At 27.8% G+C, this 22,532-nt stretch overlaps 1 protein-coding gene and 1 long non-coding RNA gene across 5 annotated transcripts in view; one reads left to right on the forward strand and one right to left on the reverse strand.

The window, feature by feature from the left end:
* LOC107165213 (uncharacterized) overlaps positions 1-22,532 on the forward strand; it is a 160,080-nt gene that overhangs the window by 130,060 nt on the left and 7,488 nt on the right. The gene's annotated exons all lie outside the window — the stretch shown is intronic.
* Positions 7,310-21,364, reverse strand: LOC149056085 (uncharacterized). Its single transcript, XR_016191714.1, has 4 exons — positions 20,928-21,364; positions 12,684-12,961; positions 7,612-7,668; positions 7,310-7,468 (listed from the first exon to the last, which is right to left on the reverse strand). It is a non-coding gene; the product is annotated as an uncharacterized LOC149056085 (long non-coding RNA).

Consider the following 22,532-nt stretch of genomic DNA (forward strand, 5'->3'; position numbering starts at 1 on the left):
TTTTCAAAAAGTGGTTTAGTTTAAGATTCATATTGTTGGATACTCTCAATATCTAGTCAAATATATTATAATATAGATTGTAGATAATCCTTAATTTATCAGTTTTAATAATATCTCTATTTAAATCAATATTAAATGACATACGTTAAAATGTAGTCTATGTTTTTGATAGATACAATTTTATGATTTTTAGTCATACTAAAAAATTGCTTTAATATGTTACTGTCAGTCGTTAACTTAATACATATATGCAAATTTTTAAGATATAGGTAATAAAAAAAACTTGAAAATCCATCTAACTAAACTACGATCCATGTTATATTTACAATACATATTGTGATAATAAATAACAAAGCAGTCACTTTAGCGTTAAGTAGATTTCGATGTACAATGTACATCGTCATTGAGTAGATCACTGGAATGGAAGTGTTATGAAAAACGATTGTGAGCGATGACGGTGTCATTATTATTTCTTAGGATATTATATATATATTTATTCAAAGGACTATTCGTAATTTATTTTATATTATTAGTAGCTTTAGAAAGGTAGGTAGAACTAATTGTTTTCAAACATATGACAAATAATATACAATTATAACGTAATAATAGTATTTGATGTTGTATTATTAAATATTATTGTTAATAGCTTCCAACTATTATTATATTTAGTATAAGTATAACAGTGTAAATAGGTTCGTAGAATCATAATATAAAATAAATAGATTACAATTTATCTAAATATAATGAAAATTGAATTGGACATAGAAAATAATAATTTACACAATGGCGGAAAGTTGCATATACACTTAGATCATATACAATATATATATATGATCTAAGCATAAAAATATAATTTATGAATACAAGATCATAATTTCTATAAATAATATAAATACATATTTTAAATTCAGTCATTGGATATAAAAAAAAGAAACTTTTATTTATTACACAGGTGGAAAACGGTTAAAAATATGTGTAAATTTAAATTACTGTTTATAAAATGAAATTACAAGTTATTATGAATTAATAAATCTAATATTATAAACAAATTATGTAAATGTATTTAACTTATATCATTCACGAATTGATTTTTATATACAGCAGCTTATATTATGTATTTTTAGTTTTTTCTTGTGTAAACATGGTATTTTTTATAGGATTTGTATAATATTCTCATTTCATATTTTAAATCTTTAGAACAATAAATTATTATTCCTGTAAATTTATAAATAGGGATAAGACATGATATACTATGGAACACGATAATATCTACGTAAAACTTCAAAACCAGTAGAATTATTTTTAATCTTCTTAACATATTCGATAAAAATAAATATTAAATACCTTATTGTAGTAAATTATATTTCCATGTTCTAGGAAACAAGATTGTTTTTAGACAACCCATCTAGATTTGTTTATATATTCACTCTATGGTAGTCTAATTGTTTTAATATATGTTAAAACATAACACTATAAACTATATTCTCATGACGCATTGCAATCATATTAATGCAATAAATAATGAATAACAATAATACTGTTAAGAAGCTCATCGGTATAATTGGTTTTCTCTGTTTTAAACATATTAAATATAGTTTAAAATTTAAATCTCTCGTATTTTACTTATATACTATAGTCTATATTGATTAATGGTTACTGATTGTAGGTATATTGTTGAAATTAAAGTAGATATTATAAGTTTTACAAATAAGTAATAACTTATTTAATTTAAAAAATTAAATATTAGGTTATAACTTTCTAAAAATTAAAAATATTAAAAAGACTGATACGATGGTCAATGAGTAATGAAAAATAATTAACAAGTGTACCTAACTGTTATATGGAGTGAAGTTTTTACTATACTCCATTTTTTTAGGACTAGTGAAAATATTATTGATGTGCTCTGATAATCTCTCTTTACACCATTAATATATTGAAATAGCACTTTCTGAACTCTGAGCAGAAATCGACGTACTGACACGAATAGAATCAACTCATTTTGTAGTTAAATGTGAAAACCTCTACACATTTCTATGTGAGTAGGAATCATTCAATTGCTGTATCCCATACAAGCACAAATGATACGTTTCCTTCAACACTTCGAACAGCGTTAATTATAAACGTTGAGCAAACTTTCTTAGTCATTAATCAATAATTACGTATTTCTGTACATTTTATGAGATATATTTCAAAACACAATGGGAAAAGCTAAAGTCTAATAAGTTTTATTTAGGTATAATAGTACCTCTATTTAATCCATTCTAAAAGATGATATACCTGCAGGCAGCGACTGGTCCTGCAGCGACGCGCATCTCCTACATAAATGCCATAATGGTATATGTATAATTAACCGGTGGAAAGAAAAAAAAATGCGCAGAACTGGTATATTCTCTTTGAAAACGGTGTATAGTTTTATTATTATTATTATTATTAATTGTTTATGGCATCAACTACATGGTTATTAGCCGGCGTTACATATTAGATTTACATTAATTACTTACATACTTGCTTAATTTCTACTTATTACCTATATTTAAAGATTTACATTTTAATCTAAGTTAGAATATTCAAATCAGTTGACGCAGTTCTGTCGAGTTGACGAAATTGAGGAGTTTTTTGGTCGTCTCGGGAGTGGGTGATAGCATCTCGTATAGTGTAGTATCGGGTAGTTTTAGTTCAATGCGCCTTTCACTAAATTTATGACATTCTGTTAGTATATTATGCTTGACTGTGATGATTGTTCCACGCGTCAGGCATGATGGAGGGTCTTCTTTGGCCATGAGATATATCCGTGTGTCATACGCGTGTGGCCTATTGTAGGTGGACAGGCAGACTGCTTCGTCTCTTCTGGACATCTCAAATGATTTGGGTCATGGACGTCATGGTAGTATCGAGTGTTTTATTTCCCTTAGTTTATTGCTACCACATTTCGACCAAAGGTTTTGCCATTCATCCATGTACTTGAATTTGGCTGAGTTTATCAAGTCTCTGTCCGATATGAGGGGAGCAAACTTCAAAAGCGGTGGTACCTGTTGTTTCTTTTGGTTTTAGATCAACTTCTTCGTTAACTCTTATGCCGACGTGTTCCGGGATGCATGCGAGTGATATACTATTTTTACGTACATAGAGTTCATTAATTATATTATGGCAGATAACTGGTTGCGACGTATTTAAATTGTATATGCTGATTAAATTACTTAAAGAATCGGACATTAATAGATATTTCTTATCGTTAGTCAGTGAATGCTTTGAATGGCTATAAGTATCGCTAGGGCTTCTACAGTACAAATACTACATACCTCATTAGTTCTTAATTGTATGTTTATATCATTAGATATCACGGCTAATCCTGACTTCTGATTGATTTTCGACGCGTCGGTATACATATATCTGTGTGTGTTCAGGGTACGATTGCAGAAGTTCGTAATGTAGACCTTTATAAATATTCTTATCTATAGTATTTTTGTTGTATAATGATAGACTAAGGTCTATTATACTTTTATTAAATCGCCAAGGGGGTATGTTTAATACGGTGCTTTGAATTGTATTGTTGATTAAGGTTTCGTTTTTAATAATGAAATCTTGTTGTCTTTCATAAATTGATCTGAGATAAGATGCATTTATTGGTTTTGCCTGGGACCTTTTTTTAAAGATTTTTTTGTACACTGGATTCTCTTGTTGTTTGGCTATTTTTAGAATGTACTTGGTTTCGAGCTGTTTTCTCCTTAAAGAAAGAGGAGGTTCTCCAGCCATACAAAATATGCTTGGGACTGGGCTACTTTTAAATGCACCTAAAGATAATAGCGAATGGCGAAATTTTGTATTGTATTTAGCATTTATTTTGTATGGTTCTATGGTTAGCCGCTCTGTAGACTATTGAACCGTAATCAATTTTCGATCTAATTAAGGTGTTATATATTTTAATTAGACTGTCTGCATCAGATCCCCATTCAGTGTGAGCTAATGTTTTTATAATTTTAATTGATTTGAGCGTACGGATTCTTAATTTTTTTATGTGTTGGCACCAGTTGAGTTTATTATCAAATGTTAACCCATTTTTTAACATTGTCGCTTTAACATGTTACGCTTATAGTACTACTTACTATACTTACTTTTTTTTTTAATTGCTGAGTTAGTAAGTAATGTTGGTGATTGAGGGGGAGATGAGGTTGACGACAACGTCGGCGGTGCTGGTCTTTTGATGCCACCAGTCGGAGAGATTTCTTTCGAGGTGCTTTGATGGCTAGTTAAATTCATCATGGTTAGATTGTCATTTACGAGTGAATTGTCAATCAAGCTGCCAGATATCGCGATATTTTCATTAAGGTCGGCCGTAAGAGCTGATTGGTTAACAGTAGAGCTTAGTGTATGTTTATTGGATCCAGTATCGAGATCCACAAAGAGAGGGGCCCTGCAGATTGTATCAATTGTAATAGATTTATTTGCATTAATTGTCCATGCGGTAGAGGTGTGACCTTTCTCTTTGAAAAGAAAACATGTAACAGTGTCATCAGACAAAAAGATTCTATAGTTGTCAGAATCGTAGTTTATTAGCATAGAAGTCGGTAGCTTTCCGATGTCGTCATGTGATATAAACAACTGTCTTCGAAAACTAAGTACGTGGTCCAGACCGTTGGCGGTTGAGCCGCCGCGTAGGAACGAAATGGGACTTGTAAGGTATTATATTGTATTTTGATAGTTGTTCCAGAATAGGACTGTTTGGAATATTGGGGAATACGTTTGATAGTATAATGGGTTTGTCAGGGTTATGTAACCTTCTTAATTTAATTAACTGGTTTTCGATGGTGATATGTTGGTCATCATTTATGAGTTGATCAACAAGTTCTTTTTTTGAAAGATAAATGCAATAACGGCCTTTTGAGATCCTGGATGCAAATATGATATTTGTCGGTGTAATTATTTTAATTCGATTAAATACGTTTTTTGTGGAACTCCGTCGATAGTATCGAAAATAGCCTGATCTTTTCTGGGGAAAACGTTTTGGGATGTCATAGCTGCGAAGGTTTGTTTGTGAGAAAATGATTGTGTGTTGGAGGAAAGGTTAGGTTGAATAGGTGGTTGGTTGTGATCCATTTGGATTGGTGTGATACGAACAATAGTACGTACCTTGTGAGTATATTGCAGTTGCAGATGTAGTGTAGCACTCGCGGGAACCGGTTGCGCACGTCTTTACTCGTTGAGCGGTACTCGTGAACTGGTGTATAATTTATACATAGTTGACAACACTCATTGCTCACTTTAATACTGTATTAATGTAATGTTATTACAACGTTGAACTAATTTAAAATACACATTTTATTATTTAGTACAATAATATCAGACCTTGTACCATGATATAATATAATTTATGAATATTTTTTTTACTATCTAACTACTAAATATAATTTTTATTTTATTTTACACAATAAAATATTCAATTTTGAATCAAAAATTAGAATCAATCTATCGGATCATTGTTCATTTTTTTAAATAAAATCACCAACCAATTTAATGTCCGAATGATTCCTTTTTCCAATTTTAAACAAATCACTTTATTGAATGTATACTATTTTCAAACGAAATAAGTATTCTAGTATTCAAGTACCTGCAATATAAAATTGCATTAAATCACCTTGGAGAAGTATAGGTATTTTAAGATTACTCTGTTACCAATCGCATTATAAGTTCAAATGTCACTGAGAATTCGATAAGATACTACTTTTTACCTAAGAAACAAACGTTGATAAAACAAATTGAAAAACTTTTAATGGCAAATTTCTCAAATACAAAAAGGTGATAACTAATCATTAATTAAAAAAATAATAGCAACACTCTTGATAAATCGAATATACGGGGTGATCCATTTAATGTAAGACAATCATTTTATTTTAAGATACACTAACGTATTGAATAATATTATTTCTACATTTTAAGTTATTGAAAAACAATATTTTTTAAAAAAAACTTTATTTTTTTCAATTTCTTATTACAATAATTTTAAAATTATTATAGCTTTTTAGGGATGACAACATATATTTTTTATTTTATTTTCAGAAGTAAATAATATTTTAGATTATTTCGATCTACAAATTCCGAATTTTGAATAAATATTACATTAGTTATAAATAGCCAAATGTGTATTTAAAATTAAGACTTGTGAAGTACCTAGTGGATCAACAAGTACTGGGGTAGTCTAATTCTCCACTCCATCTAAACTTATCTAAACATTAAATGCTTATAAGTTAAAGCACACATAAGCTGTTTATCAAGTAGTCTAACATATTCTGAAAAACAATAAAAATGTAAACAAATTAATAGAATAACAACGATAAAAAATGAAAATTTTGTTTCCAAAAATATTATTTTGTAACAATTTAAAATTACACAAAAATATTATTCATTAAATAGTAGTCGTTTTTAGAATTATAAATGTCTTTCGTTAAATGAATCACCCGGTATTTATCGGTTAAAAAGTTTAGGTATGCATATTATTTTAAGATAATAATCAACGTTGTTTAAACTGCAGAGTTCAACAAAGTTATAAAAGAAAATAACAAAAAAATACTGATTTCAGAATAAAGTTTCTAAAAATCTGAATAGGTACCCATCAGCAACGCAGTTTTACCACATATATTATACATATTATGTGAACAGAACTATCAATCTTAAAGTGTAAACATATTATAGTACAGTACTATGCATAAAATGAATTCAACATTAAATTGATAGATAAACTTTATATAGAAACTTTACGATGAAATGCATGGTACTGATTCACAACCCAAAGACTGTTAACTTAATCAACAATCTATAGCACATAGCGTGGGATACGAAAAACAAATTTATACCATAGAGTAGTATCGATTTCATATTATTACATGTCACTGTATTTATATAAGGTATATTGTATATTATTAATAATAAATAATGAATAAATAAATAATAATAATATATGTGCGCAAAATAGTAAAATTTTACCAATGGAGGTTCAGAGGTTAAATGCACCATTGTTAAAATGGATTGTTAGACGTTTATCATATTATATTTTCTTCTCTAAGATAAACTTATGTAAAATATATTTATTATTATATCAGGCTACATAAAATTAATTAATCAAAGTTGCATTTCAATTTTCTTATTAATTACGCTTTATACTCTATAGTTAGTATTTTCGTTACACTGTTATAATCTGAACATTATATATTAAGAGCAATTTTATGGGTTTTAACCATTGAAACTTTTTTTTAAATTATAATTACAGTACATTTTTTTAATTACCTTAAGTTGCTTTAAGTATCGTGGCCCCGTGTTAAAAATAATGAAGATTCGTATTAGGTATATTTTTGATTGAACATTATTGATTGACAATGTATTTTCTTATTGATGAATGATTACAATTTGCAAATAATATTCAGTAGATTCTTGACCAAAAACTTCGTGTTATCCTGATGTGTCCGACTCTTATAGTCTATTAAATGTTGTTTTTATTTTATTTTTAATTTAGGGTCCGCCAATCACATATTGTGTTTTTAATTTCCCTAGTTTGGATTTATTTTGATGCCAGTTGGTTTGTCATTTGATTTAAAAAATATATTTAATTAAATTGCATACCTCCATATAAGTCATGATTTGAAGGAGTAATGTGCTAGTCAGTTGCTTCTAATTCTCCTGTAAGAATATTAAAAAGAAATATTCCAAGTAGAGTTATTTTATTTGTAACAAATTACTCTTAACTTATATTCAAAGCATATTTGAAACCCACGATTTCAAATTCCTAAACATTCAAGACTTCATTAAAACCCTGAACAAAAGATTTCAAAACCTCTTAAAAATAACAAAGAAACATTTATGTATTTATTAATACTTATATTAAATTAATAACAACATTACAATAGTTTTTAAAACAAGGTAAGCCTCGAGTTCCAGTAAGTTAGTAACAATAATTAATATTATATATATATATATATATATATATATACATATAAGTATTGAGTAAGTTTTAGTTCTGATCATTATCATAATTAAAATAAAAAATAAAATATAAAAACTATGCATATTATTTATTAAGGTATTATATGAAATAAAATGTAGAAAGCATTCTTATAAATTAGTATAATATATATTAGTAGTATTATAACTACTATAGAATATTGATTTGGGTGCATGTTTTCGAAAATCAAGTTTTAGAATGCTGAGTTTTAGAATGAAAAGATTTAGAAAATCTATATTTTAGAACATGAAACTTTTAGATAATCTGTGTTTTAGAAAAATATTAAATAGTGTTTTAGAAAATAAAATAAATAAATAGAGTTTTTAAATAAAATACTTTATTTTTTTGTAATAGAATTTACGATACAGAGTGTAGAAATTATGATACTTTTCCAAATCTGTAATTAGTTTATGTTTGATCAAATCTGAATTTGAGGACGATGAAATTGATCTAGTAACATATTTTGAAGAAAATTACGTGATTGGAAAAATTAGAATGAGGTTTAGAAAAAAAGAAGCAACGCGTTGCGAACCATGTTTTCCAATTGAAATGTGGTCAGTACACAGTCGAACTGTTAATGAAATGCCAAGAACATCCACAATTCAGCAGAAGGTTGGCACAACAAAATACATCGTTTATTATCAACACACCCTGATATACATTCATTTATCTCCAAAATTCAAAAAAAACAACATGAAACTGAAGCAACAATCGAATCATTCGAATCGTTGATTTCAAATCAAGTATTCAAAAGAAAAAAGTACAATCAAACACGGAATAATAACTTATTACAAATATGTAAACGAATAGTTAATGATTCTAATTATAATCTAGATGAATTTATGAGAGCTATTGCTAATAATCTTAAGTATTAACAATTATTATATTTATTTTTTTTTATGAAAGATTATTAGAAAACATTTTATATAAGTAACAGTAAAGAAAAAAAAAATTAAATATGTAAAATATGTAAAATATGTAAAATATGTAAATAAATAGTCGATGATTTTAATTATAATTTAGATGAATTTATTAATTCTAAAACAGTGTTTCTAAAACTTGGTATTCAAACAGTTTTATTTTCTAAAACATAGTGTTTCTAAAACTTAGTATTCTAAAACTCGACATTCTAAAATATGACTTTTTAAAACTTGCCTCAATACCCAGAATATTAGATATAAAAAATAAAATAGGTACCAAATAATAAAATTAATCATTATAATAATCATAGTTTAAAATTCTATAAACTAATACTGCTAAAAATTAGAAGTCAGTAAAAACTACGGAGCTTTCATACTCGAACATTTAAAAAATTATTTTTTTATCGTCACTATTCAATAAAAAATTAACTACTTATATGATAATTTAAAAAAAAATATATATATATTTAATCCATAATATTAAAGTAAAACAACATAATGTAACTATGACAGAATATCGTCATAATAATATTTATTTATTACCGAAATATATAATATAGTATGAATGGTATGATAGTACATAATAATTACCTAATTACTATATAAATTACTACCTCTCATTCATTAACATTAAATTTTGTTGTAATATGAGATTTAAATAATATATTATATTATCATGTATTATTATTCATAATGCAATGAAACCGTATAAAAAACATTTGAATGCAAATTTAGTTGCATTGTAATATTTCTGCAGTAAAGAGATATCTTTTATTACTCCAACGTGCAAAACACCAAATATTATCCAAATGTAACTATATAAACTATCTCTAAATTTGAATTTTTAATTGAAAATAATTATTGAGGGTATTTATATTTCTTAAGGACTTAGCTATGAGAATACAACATTAAGGATTTAAGAAAAAAATAATTTTTAAGTAACATCCAAGAGATAAAATATTTTTAGTATTTTTTTTTTTTTTTATGACTGAACTCGAAGCTATATAAATGTGACACTAGCATTTTGCTAAATAAAGTTTTTGGTGCAGAAAGAAAGTCAATTACATAAATATATTTAGTTTTTTCATTTTTTTTTTTGTATAACTGATACCTACACGAGTAATGAGTATAAGGGCGTTGATTTATGTATTATTTTTGCAAAATTACATTCAAGTCCGTGTACGCTGAAATTTTGTCAATTTATAAGTTTTTACCTACTATGTTTTTATAGGTAAGTAACAAGGTAACCCAAAACATGGTATAGGAACAGGGAAAGTAATTCAGAGTAACACAGGCATGTTATATTTAATCAGTTTCGTTGAGAAAAGCCTTTTGACATAGTCTACCGTTCTTGAATGTGTTTGTAATTATCGCGTGCTGAAAATTGGTTGCGGAAAAAAAGATATGAAATATAAAAACGTGTTGGTAAACTAACAGGTAAAAAGAAACACCTTGCATGTAAGCACTCATTGAAAATATTAAGTGTGTTCGAAATCATTATAGAATGATGTAATCACAATTTAAAGGATTTTAAACGGGCTGTATTACGTTTTAATTAACCTGTGAAAATGAAAATTCCTGTATGAAAGTGTCGATTTTATGCTTTCATCATCATCGATGTTATGCGTTCCATATAATATCATCTTATTAACGTTTTTTGCGCTAAATATGATTTTAAATATGACCAATATTAGTATAGTATAAAATATAAATATTTAGTACCTCGCATTTGGTAGAGGAATTAAACGAATAGCTTTTTCACCAAATTAACAAACCATACAAATTCCAAAAAAAAATTATATTACATGAAAAAATTAATTAATTAATGACATATAGGTAATAACAATTTTAATATGATTTTAGAATTCATATCGTGTCGTTATTTTGGTACTATTTTTCAGATATTTGGTGTTGTGATAAAAAATATGTCCAAACATATTTACATATACAGGGTGATCAATTTAAGTGGTTACACTAATTATTTCGAAAAGTATTACTTTTTTCAATTTTTTTTTTTAAACCTATTGGTTTATATTTTTCTAAAACCATATGATATTTTAATTTTTTTCACCCTTATATTTATTGGTGAAACCACTATCAACTTTTGATTTTTAAATGGTAACATATAACTAAAATATCATGAATTAATAAGACCATTTTTTTTTCCATGAATTTACATGTTAACATTTTTATTTTTCGTCAATTTTATTAACTTATCGAATAATAGGACTAATTGGATTTATTTTGTTACCTTGAATACAGTGATATCGAATTTATCACTGGCTCCTGGTCTTTACAATCATTGAAAAAATAGTAAAAACCACCAATACTCTGAGGAGCTGTATCTCACAAGCCAATCAATGAAAAATAAAAATGTCAACACCTAAATTCATGAAAAAAAAATGATTTTATTAATTCATAATATTTTAATTATATGTTACTATTTAAAAATCAAAAGTTGATAGTGGTTTCACCAATAAATATAAGAGTACAAAAATTAAAATATCATACGGTTTTAAAAAAAAAAATTTTAAAAGTTAATACTTTTCGAGATAATAAGTGTACTCACTTAAATGGATCACCCTGTATTTATATTATCTATAAACTTAAAATTATATATTCAATATTTATCAATAAAGAATTGCTTATTCAAGTACCGTATATTATATAGGTATGAAGTATAACTTGAGCAATGCTCACATTTATATTATATTGTAGTTCTATTGAACTCGTTAAAAAGGTTCGCCCGCAATTCCTTTAACATAATATGAAACGGCTTTTTCCGCGTCCATATATCTCCAACATCGGGTCACTTTTTGGTGGCATCCGCATGACGTGCATGCGATAAAAGTCACATTTAGCCCACGGGCTTGCCGAAATTTGTTAAATCCCCGCGGTATACAATCACTGAATGTACGTTATACGCATGGGATTTAGCTTTTATTTATATTTTTTTTTCACCAACCCTGGGTTTTCTTGTGAGCGCTTGCCCTCGGTTTTCGGTATTCTAATCGCGATCCTAAACCCAAACCGACTTAACATCTCGTTGTCGTCCAGAAACGCGAGTGACGTCAAGCAGCCACCGTGTCACAGATTTTGAGTCAAGTTAATCTTCTCCATTTCACCCCTCCCCTTTGCTCCCTTTATCTATTTAGAATAATCGCCCGACATCGAGAGAGCTTTTAATTTCCCTATTGCAAGATACGCTTGCGTTTTTCTATGGACGGACTACACTCGACCGATAACCCCACAAGGGGGTTCCCATCCGATCAAACAGCCACCCAGACCGTCTTTAATCGTGCGCGATAAATTCAACGCCGCCACCATCTCCGACTTTTCTCACTTTGCCCCCCTCGATTTTTCTACAATTCAACCCTACAATTCGTACCATCACTCCCACCCAACCACCAGATGACTAACGATCGGAGAGAGTCCCTTCACGGTCATTTACCAATTCCCGTATTTCACGCATGCCGGACTCGCATGTGCCATTGTCGAATATTTCACATCCGGTCATCGTCAAATTCATTATGATTTAATATAATACATATATAGAAATCGCGGAGAATAAAATGGTATTTTTATTCATAAATCAAAGCATTTGCTCCTCAAATCGATTATTATGTACCAGGACGACATTTCTATAATAAGTATTAGGTATAACATCTTCATAATCATGATAATATGTAAATTTGAAGATATACCGCATACCTCATAGTTATCGTAAAGCTTATATTCTTTGTATATATTTGATAATAGTAAAGTTAACTCACATGTTGTCGAAGACATCGCACGTCATAGGATGTATTTTTCAAGTTGGATTGTTATGTAGTTTTGAAAATCAATAACTTAAAGCCTTAAACATTTATATTATTGGTTCGTTGAAGTACTACTCTAAATAAAATATATTTTAGATAACTATACGGACGATCTTTGTTTTTATTTATTTTCTAAAACTTCTTAAAAAAAAAAAACAAAACAAAAATGACTATTAGAATTTAGAACAGTTCAAGGTTTAACTTTTGTTGAATCTGAAGAAACGACGATTCATCTGAAAAAAAAAAATAATGCTCTTATATTTTCTAGTCTCTAGAATATAGGATACCTACACGTCATATGTATAATTTATAATTTACTCTGTATGATTAAACTATAAAATAATTTGTCATGTATGTCAAAAGAAATGTGGTTCAAAATGATAGATTCCAGCTAAATAACTTACAGTTTTATCAGTGAACACAATCCAATTAGTTGAATATGAGGAATAATATACTTTACCTTATAATTTAAATGATCCTTCATTATGAGATTATATTTTAGTCAATTTTTACATCTAGGTATAACCTACTCGCTCAACTCGTATTACAAATCCATTAACGAAAATAATATCTTAGTAGGTATAGGCTTTATATGAAATCATCAACTCCATGTAGTAATATAAACGTAGTAACTAGTAACCTACCCTGTAGATATAAAAGTCAGCTGCAGATGTTTGCAAATTTGATATTAAATTAATTTTATACAGAATTACTTTCATTTTAATGAGAAAATTCCACGATTTTATTTTATGCACGTTGCATAGCTAATTATTAAATACGATCACAATAAAAAATAGGCACCTACTAAAAATTGTGTACGTTTTTACTACTAGTCGTTATGTTTTATGGTCAAATACTCAAATCACTCTTTCTTTATTCGTAGAAATGAAGAGTCATAAAAATAATTATTATAAGCAAAAACAATGCGATTTAGACAATATTAAAATAAAATAAAATACATTTTCACATTTGTAAATTATTTGATATTAAATCCACATTATAATACATTTACATAAAACATAATATTGATACGTTAATTGGTTTACGTTAAAAAGTAAAACATTAATATATTCCTTTTGAATTTGACGAATTTGTAGGTGTAATATACTTTAAAGAATAATATGAATACAAAAAATTAAATTGAATTGTTACTATGCTTTTTTTTAAATATTAAACTCAACTTAAATAATATATAATATAATATATATTATATACCGATGTAAACATATAAATATAATTACTTTATTTTATTATATGTGATACCTAATTCAAAATACATCTCTGAAATTAAGGTGATAAAAGTACTAGCTGTAATCAAAAGTGTATTTAATTAATTTCAAATTGTTATCAATATTATTGTCAAAAAAATTTTTTTTATTTAGGTTAAAATACAAATGTTACATTTTCGATTTTTTATTATAAACACCGGGGCTTAAAGTTGTAGGAGTTTTATTTGTATGAAATGGAAAAGTAATCATCGCAATATTCGCATTTGAAAAATAACTAAGAGTGAAACTCATATTTAAAACCACACTTACTGATATTGCAACAATACTTTTTTCACTTCGTCTAAACCCTTAATAGAGACCACTAAGGAAATCGAATAATTCAGATATTTTAAACATTAAAATTAGACTTAATTTTTTAATTGTTTTTTATCAATTTTTCTGGTATAAAATATAAATACTTATAATATATGTATAATGTATATGTATTTATGTGTATAACTATTAGTATAATAATTAATATATATATAAATAATTTATTATTATTATAATAAAGGATGCTTAACCAAGGCACTGTTTTTAACATTGTCGTATTATATAACATGCAGCCCGCAAGGTTACAATAAACATATAACATTATGTATGAACCCGGGATTTAGGCATAAAAATGTCTGTTCCGAATATTTCGGAAAACGAATTAAATTGCTTTAATAAAGTATTTTAGCATACACGGTATCCTTTATGTTAAACAATATTATCGCTTACAAAATAAATTCCTTGATTATGTAGATCTGACACTATGAAATAATGAAAATCCAAATTAGGTATACCTTTCTGTCGCTTATACATTCATTTGATAAACATAATATAAGTTCTGATTACTAAATTAAACCGTCTATAGTATAAATTTATAAGAGGAAAAATATATGTAGGTAGCTCGATAAATCAAACTATATAAATATATTATGTTTTTCAAGGATACAGTAAAAAATTTGTAATGCTATTTTTAAGAAATTAATTTATATTAGTTACTATGCAGTTTATAATAATATTTAAGAAAACTATAGAATTTATGTATCATTTTTTTAAATAACAAGCTTAAAAATATTAATTTTAATGACTTGAACTTAAATCACCCAGGTAATTAAAATGATATAATTAATAGTTTTTTGAGAAACAAAATAACGGGCCACAAAAGTTTAAGGAAATCATAAATTGTTTTTAAAAGTTTCTAAAAATGTCCAGACAATTTTTTCACTTCATCTTAAATATTAACGATTTAGTTTTAATAATTTAAAACTTAACAGACAGGTACAGTTTACGTATATTTATTATAAATAGAATAAATGCAGATAAAATAATACAATTGCAAGTAATTTTAAATGAAGACTACAAATGAATCCTAATTTTATTAAATTTAAATAAAAGAAAAATCGTGCTAAATATAAACATTTGCTATTGTAAACAAAATTCAAAATAAACTAACAATATACTTAATTCTTATATTAAAATAGTTCATGTATTATACATGTTAATAAAAATATAATTGTAACAAAAATAAATAATAGTTAAAATAAATAGTGTAAAATCAATATAGTAAATAATGTAGGTATTCATTTGGATAAACAGAATGTTAAAATGTAAAATAATTGTCATACGTTTTTTGAAAGTGTATAGTTTTATTTTTGTTATTTAAAAGAATAAATTATGTATTTATCATAGTGAAAAAATATTTAAAATACACTCTTGATTTTAGATCATTATTTTTTCATATTTCATTTTTAAATGAAAATTTCTTAACTAAGGTGGTGTTCAATAGTCGATAATGTGATAGAGTAGATTTAAAATAACTAAATCTTAATCTAAGACTTTCTATAATCAACAATTTAAAATAGCAACAATTGGTACAGTTGAAAATCTAAAATGTAATATTATAGTTAAAAAAAAGCGGGTAAGTGGATGTCGCTCTGCAGTACAGTATAGGTTACAAGTGGGTTACTAGCTGTAATGAATGGTATTAAATTTGAATTCAATTATGTAATATCATTGTATACCTACGAAGAACGATTTTGAGCGGAGATGGTTTATCAGCCTAAGTGTCTAGGATATGTTATACTATATTAATTATATTGTTATAATTTTAAAAAAAAATGTCGTCCGTAGTTATTTAATATTATAAAATCGTGAAATCGTACAATTTTTTTTCCTTTAACCGCTTTTATTTCGAGTACCGTTTCAAAAATCGAAAAATTAACTTTCTAAAGTAGGTACCAGATCAAGAGCATAAGCTTTCAGAAAAGATGTTACACTTGATACTTTTGAAGTTTAGAGGAAGAAAATGTTTACAGAATAAAAAAGAAAAAGAAATAAACATCATTGTAAAACCAATGGTACCGCGAAAAAATAACCCCGGAAATTTAGACCACAAAAAAAAAACCCCGAAAAAATAACCACGCGAAAAAATAACCACGGAAAAAATAACCCCATAATATAAGTTAATATAAGTTTTCAAATTAATCTCAAATCTAAATGTATAACATACCTATTACCTACGTACAATTGTTATGTTCCCACAAATAATATTAATTTTGGATTTAATGATAAATTATTGTATACCTACGATAAAAACGATTAAAAGCACGGTCTGTCTGTCATATCGATCAGATATACCTACAATAGCTAGGTACAGTGACATATTATAACGGATAAGGAAGGTACTACTAACAGTACTAACATTATCTTAAATTTAATGTAATGTGGTAATTCGGTAATTTAAAACCAAATTATTATATTATATAAATTGACAAATTGACAAATTGTATTGTATTCCACGTTTATAATGAGAATTTTTTATTTATATATTATTGACATTATTTTACAAATTTATACTTTACTACCAAATTATTATATTATATAAATTGACAAATTGTATTGTATTCCACCTTTATAATGAGAATTTTTTATTTATATATTATTGACATTGTTTTACAAATTTATACTTTATTACTTACAAATCATTTTTATTATAGGGTTATTTTTTCGCGTGGTTATTTTTTCGGGGGTTATTTTTTCGGGGGTTTTTTTTTCGGGGTTATTTTTTCTGGGGATATTTTTTCCAGGGTTATTTATTAGGCAAATCAAAACCAATACATTCCTCGCTCCGCTCAGAATCTAAAACGAGGTAACTTAATTTTTACGATTTACTCTCATAATAACAACTATAAACATAAGTAATTAACTACTTATGTTTTAATCATCATCATTAACCTAGTATTTTTATTTTTACGTTCATACCTAGATATCTATGATTTCACTAAACCATAAAATAACATTTGTATACTAAAATCAAAAAATTTATTCCCTAAAAGATTCTAAATTACCTACCAACTACATCATGCAGTGGTCATCAATTTAATGCTCAAAAATGTTTTTTTTTTCAAATTATTTTAGTAATTGGTATTCAAAAGTGGAATTTCATTTATACATTCACGCCACACTAGTTGATATCGAGGTGCAAACGTGAATTGGTTACCACATTTAAAAAAAAATAGCGAGACAGACATCCATTTTTTGAGCATTGGTTGCACATCTTTTAGAACTAATGAAAATAAAAAACAAATAAATAGTCACCGTTTAAATATGTAAAAGAAAGTAAAACGTGTAGAATAAATATGTATAAAAATGTAATAAATATGTTATGAGTTTATGACATATGAGTTACCTATAAATTAGTTAAAGCGAGATAGCATAATCCAACATACTCCAGATATTTTAATAAATTATTAGAACTTTTATTTGCTACATACCACATATATTATTTATTATGAATATTAATTAATTATTCCTTTTGCTTTATTGGCATTTCTTTTTTTCTACCCTGTTCTATCGTTCTAACCGACTTTAATACGAATACTTCGTTGTCGTTTGTGCGAAGACTAAAAAGCCGATTAAGTCATTCTCTCGTATATCTGGTATAAAAGTTACAAATAACATACGGTTAATCCGATAAGCGTCCGATAAATATTATTATATTATTAAAAATGAACTGTATTAACTATTAATCGTTCAATCAAAAAGGCATAACGTTCTTAATCGTTCGATAGCCGATTATCGTGCTCAAATTATTATTCTGTTAAATTTGGCAACGTTGATAAAAAAAAATAAAAATATCGAGCGTTCTCAATCGTGTTACCAAAAATAACGTTCTCAATCGTAACGTCTCAATCGTATTTTACCGTTCTCATCATTCCACACAAGCATAGTAACTATTTGAGTTACCATAGATCGAAAGCCAAATATATTATTTATTAAGTTTTGATAACGATTGATTTTTCAGGTTATGACTATATTGTTATTTAATTAATACTGTATGATTCACAATTAAAATTAGTTTGAACATATTATGTATTATTTAATAATACTCAAATAGTACTAAAAATATCTATTGCCGATTTTTACATAAACAAATCAACATGATAACTGGATAGATTAGGTTACTGGGTATTGCGTATAAATGATTTCTAGATTTCTAGCTAATTGTCAAACTAAATTCTTCTTTCTATAACCACGAAACGTAATAATAACAAAATAGGTTAAATTAAGTAGACAGACGTCTAATTTTTAAGTCAAATAGTCGTTCTAATCTAGTCAGTAACTATATAATTCCATTTCAAGAAATATAAATGAATTAACCTCTTTTCCGAGACTTTTTAATCTTTTTTTATCAGCACAAACAATCGAGGGCGTTATCATAGTATAATACAAAATAATTAATGTAATTTGATAATTTAGTTCAACAATTATTTGTACACGAGGAGGAGAGAAGGAGTTGAAATTCAGCGTGTTTTTCTGTACATTTTACCAGGAAAAGAGTTAAAAAACGATAAAGCACCACATAGTCATAGTATACCTATTACCCTAATAAACAAGTCATACCTGATATTGTGAATACAAAATATATTTTAAAAATTACCCTCCTCGTTCACATTATTAAATGTGTCATACACACATTTGGCATGTCAGCTAAGAGTTATTTAAATAAATATATTGCTCCAATAAAAGGTATGTATAGGTACTTACATTACACGCACCGTGCAATAAAATACAACTGATATCCATACAAGATACGTTTAATCAAAGAAAACAGCCACATCAATCGTTTACGAATCCCATATACGAAGTTATTCGGTGTACTTATCTACAACTGTGTTATTCGTCTCGTCTGACATACATATATCTAATATGTAATATTAGCAGTGTTCGGAACGTTCACTAAAAAAATGAATTCGTTCACGTTCACATTCAGTCCTTAAAAAAGGAACTCGTTCACGTTCATGTTTTTTCAAACGAACGCGTTCACGTTCACGTTCTTTGAAAAAATGAATGCGTTCATAAGGTTGCTCATCTAATTTTTTGTTTACAAATAGTTTACCAGCAGTTTGTATAAAAACCCATAAACATATAGGTCTCAACCCTAAAATAAAAACAATTTAGACTTTAGAGCATATAGGTACATTTTCTAAAGTATCTAAATTATATATACATATTATATTTATTAAATAGTAAATAAATTGAGCGTCTTCAAAATCGTTCAAATTCATTAAAAATATAAATGTCGTTCACGTTTACGTTCTATTTTTAAAAAATGAGCGACGTTTGCGTAACGTTTACTAACTATGAACGTGAACGTGTGAACATGCGCTCATGAACGACGTTCTTTCCAAACACTGAATTTTAGAGATACGGTTTAAACGAAATCATATATAGAATTATGTAATTTTCGAAATGCAAATATTTTAGTCCGTAATGAAATAGTAATAGTCAATAGATAACAATGAAATATTTCTGCAATGTAACTAAACAGAAGAACGATTTCGGTCCACGCGCGATCGATAATACCTAATAATCATGGTTGCCAATCTGGTGTAAGTTACCGTATTGTAGTTGCGATAAACTTTATAACGAATATTCAATAATATTAGCCTCGTGTGACTAGATAAAATTATTATGCTGTAACTTCGTTAAAATATTTTCAACTGATGATGAAACATAACGATTATTTATTAGCATAATATGGCTCCGGCATAAATAGTAAATACATAATATAGCAATAGGTAATAAGGACTAATGAAAGTAGTGAACTAAAACTAAAACGACACATCATACTACAATGTTTGGGAACAAATAATGTTAATTGTGGAAAATTGAGTTTTATGTATCTGGCATGTGGATCAATCTTAACGAAAAATTATTCAATCAAAAATAAAAGGAACTCCTGAAAAGAAGTACTTAATTTTTAAGTCGTTATGAGTAATGCATCAAGAGCCAAATGAAAATATTTTTAGTGAACTTCTAATTGGATTTATAGTTGAAATAATGGATGATGATGATACTATTCAATTTGGTTAATATTTCAATAGTTATTACTTGAATAGAGTCAAACAGTCATCGAAGAAACTGTGGTATTAACACAAACATGTATTTGGAGTCGGCGTATTAGTGCTTAAAATATTATTATTTATATGATAAAATAAAATAATAAGCGTTTAGATCCTGCATAAATGCGCTTTTGAAATGTACTAGAAATAAGATTTTTGAGATATTCATTATATTGGTAAAAAATAAATATACAACTAAAGAAGAAAATGTAATTAAGAGCCATTGTTGCGCCGCCAGCACTTGCGTTAGCAGTTTACTGAACGACTCGCGAGTGTGTGGGAGCAAATGACACTGATCATAGTGTTACAAAATATATTTTATCATAAATAATTGATACGTACCTAAAACACAAACAATATGTATAATGAGACAACGCCGAATACGTCTCTTCAGACAGTTGCAAATAATAATAATAATATCAACAATATATAACATCAAATGATTATATGATATAATATAAAGGGGACAACAGGTGTGCAATATACAAATTAATATAGATATAATAATAAAGAATAAAGAATAATGTCAACGATACCGCTGGTCACACATTTTGAAAACGAGATCCCACGGCGATGACGGATAGCGTAGTATTCCGTGATACCGCGATGTCGCCAAAATAATAATACGTCGACAGCTCGGCGGTGGTGAAATCGTTGACCTCTGGCGTCGCGATGTTATAACGTGTCTCCCGACAGCGAGAAGCTCCGCGAGCAATATAAATTAAACGCACACGAAAATTCGGGCGCGTGTAATTAACGTGCGACGGGTGATGTCGGAGAATCGAACCCGCAAACAGGATAATACGTTAAAAAAATTATCGACGCTTATAATTATATAATAATGAAAAAAAGAAAATGCTAGCGGCAAACGACAACCGCGCAGTTGACAAAAGGTTTTTGTTGGTCGACACGACAACAACGTGGTTACCAAAAAAAGGCGAACGACACCCACGGTCACGGTAAACTACATCGGGCGACGGTGGTGTCGGTGGTGAACAGACAGACCGCCGCCGGACCGCTGGAGAACCGGTGGTCAGCGATGCCGGTCGCCAAAAGTTCGCGCAAGCGCACTTCGGCGTCGGACAGCCAGCGGGGCGACCAGACAGGTGTCAAACGGTCACACTGCTAGTCGCAGGCGCGAAAAACGGATCAGGTTCAAACAGCAATAATATTGGAAAACAAATAAATCCTAAAACTATAAAAATAATTGATGATAATCGATGGGAGATATCTGCTAAAGAAACAAACATGGCATATGAAGTAATACACACAACAGATATTGTGTGTAACACTACTAACGCTGAAGACTGTCGATTGGTTTGTCACAAGTGTAATATATTATGCATGCATAATTATACTTGTGAATGTTAGTGATTATATAATTAAATTAAATATATGCAAGCATATTCATGCCTACGCTATTTTTTCTTCATCGAAAATTCAAAATAATTTGTGTGAAACAATAGAAAAAGAAATTCTAGTTCCTGCTTCCGATATATACTTTATAGAAAAATCGATAGTGAAAACAAATACGGGCAAAGAATATGAATAACAGTTATTTCAAACAAAAAACCAATTATAAGCTGGAATAGAAATATTATCGTCCCTTATTGCAAGTAAAGGTGAAGTAACTGAGCAAGAAATTTCAGAAATGAATAGACATAGCAGTTTCTTACTTCAAATATTACAAGGAAAATGAAAAATAATTGAAATAGAAAAAATAAGGAACCTGTTAATAAATATGTAGATATTCAGAAGCGCGCGATTTGTGCCTAACAAAAAAATTGAATCGTTAAGTGGTAGGGTAGAATGTCATGAAATAAAAACTCTAAAGCAAGGGTTGGTATTTAAAGAAGTACAAAATTACTTCCAATAATACTTCCAATGGTCATACTTATTGACAAATATTTTAATGTACTTTTTCAATTGTGACTTAATTTTACTTTTACTTGACCCAAGGTATACAGAACAAGACGTACCTAGCAATACATACTTTATTGATATTTACAGTAATATATTATCTGCAACATGGATTTTTCTACATTTTTTTAATTACTAAAAAGCAAAACTAAAATGAGAATTATTTACTTGATTCCAAACAGACTATTAATACATCAAACATTTAAAATGAAAATAATAAT

The sequence above is a fragment of the Diuraphis noxia genome, unplaced genomic scaffold, assembly GCF_037042655.1.
Source record: "Diuraphis noxia isolate RWA-SAM2 unplaced genomic scaffold, SU_Dnox_SAM2 contig0004, whole genome shotgun sequence".
Classification (NCBI taxonomy): Eukaryota; Metazoa; Arthropoda; class Insecta; order Hemiptera; family Aphididae; genus Diuraphis; species Diuraphis noxia.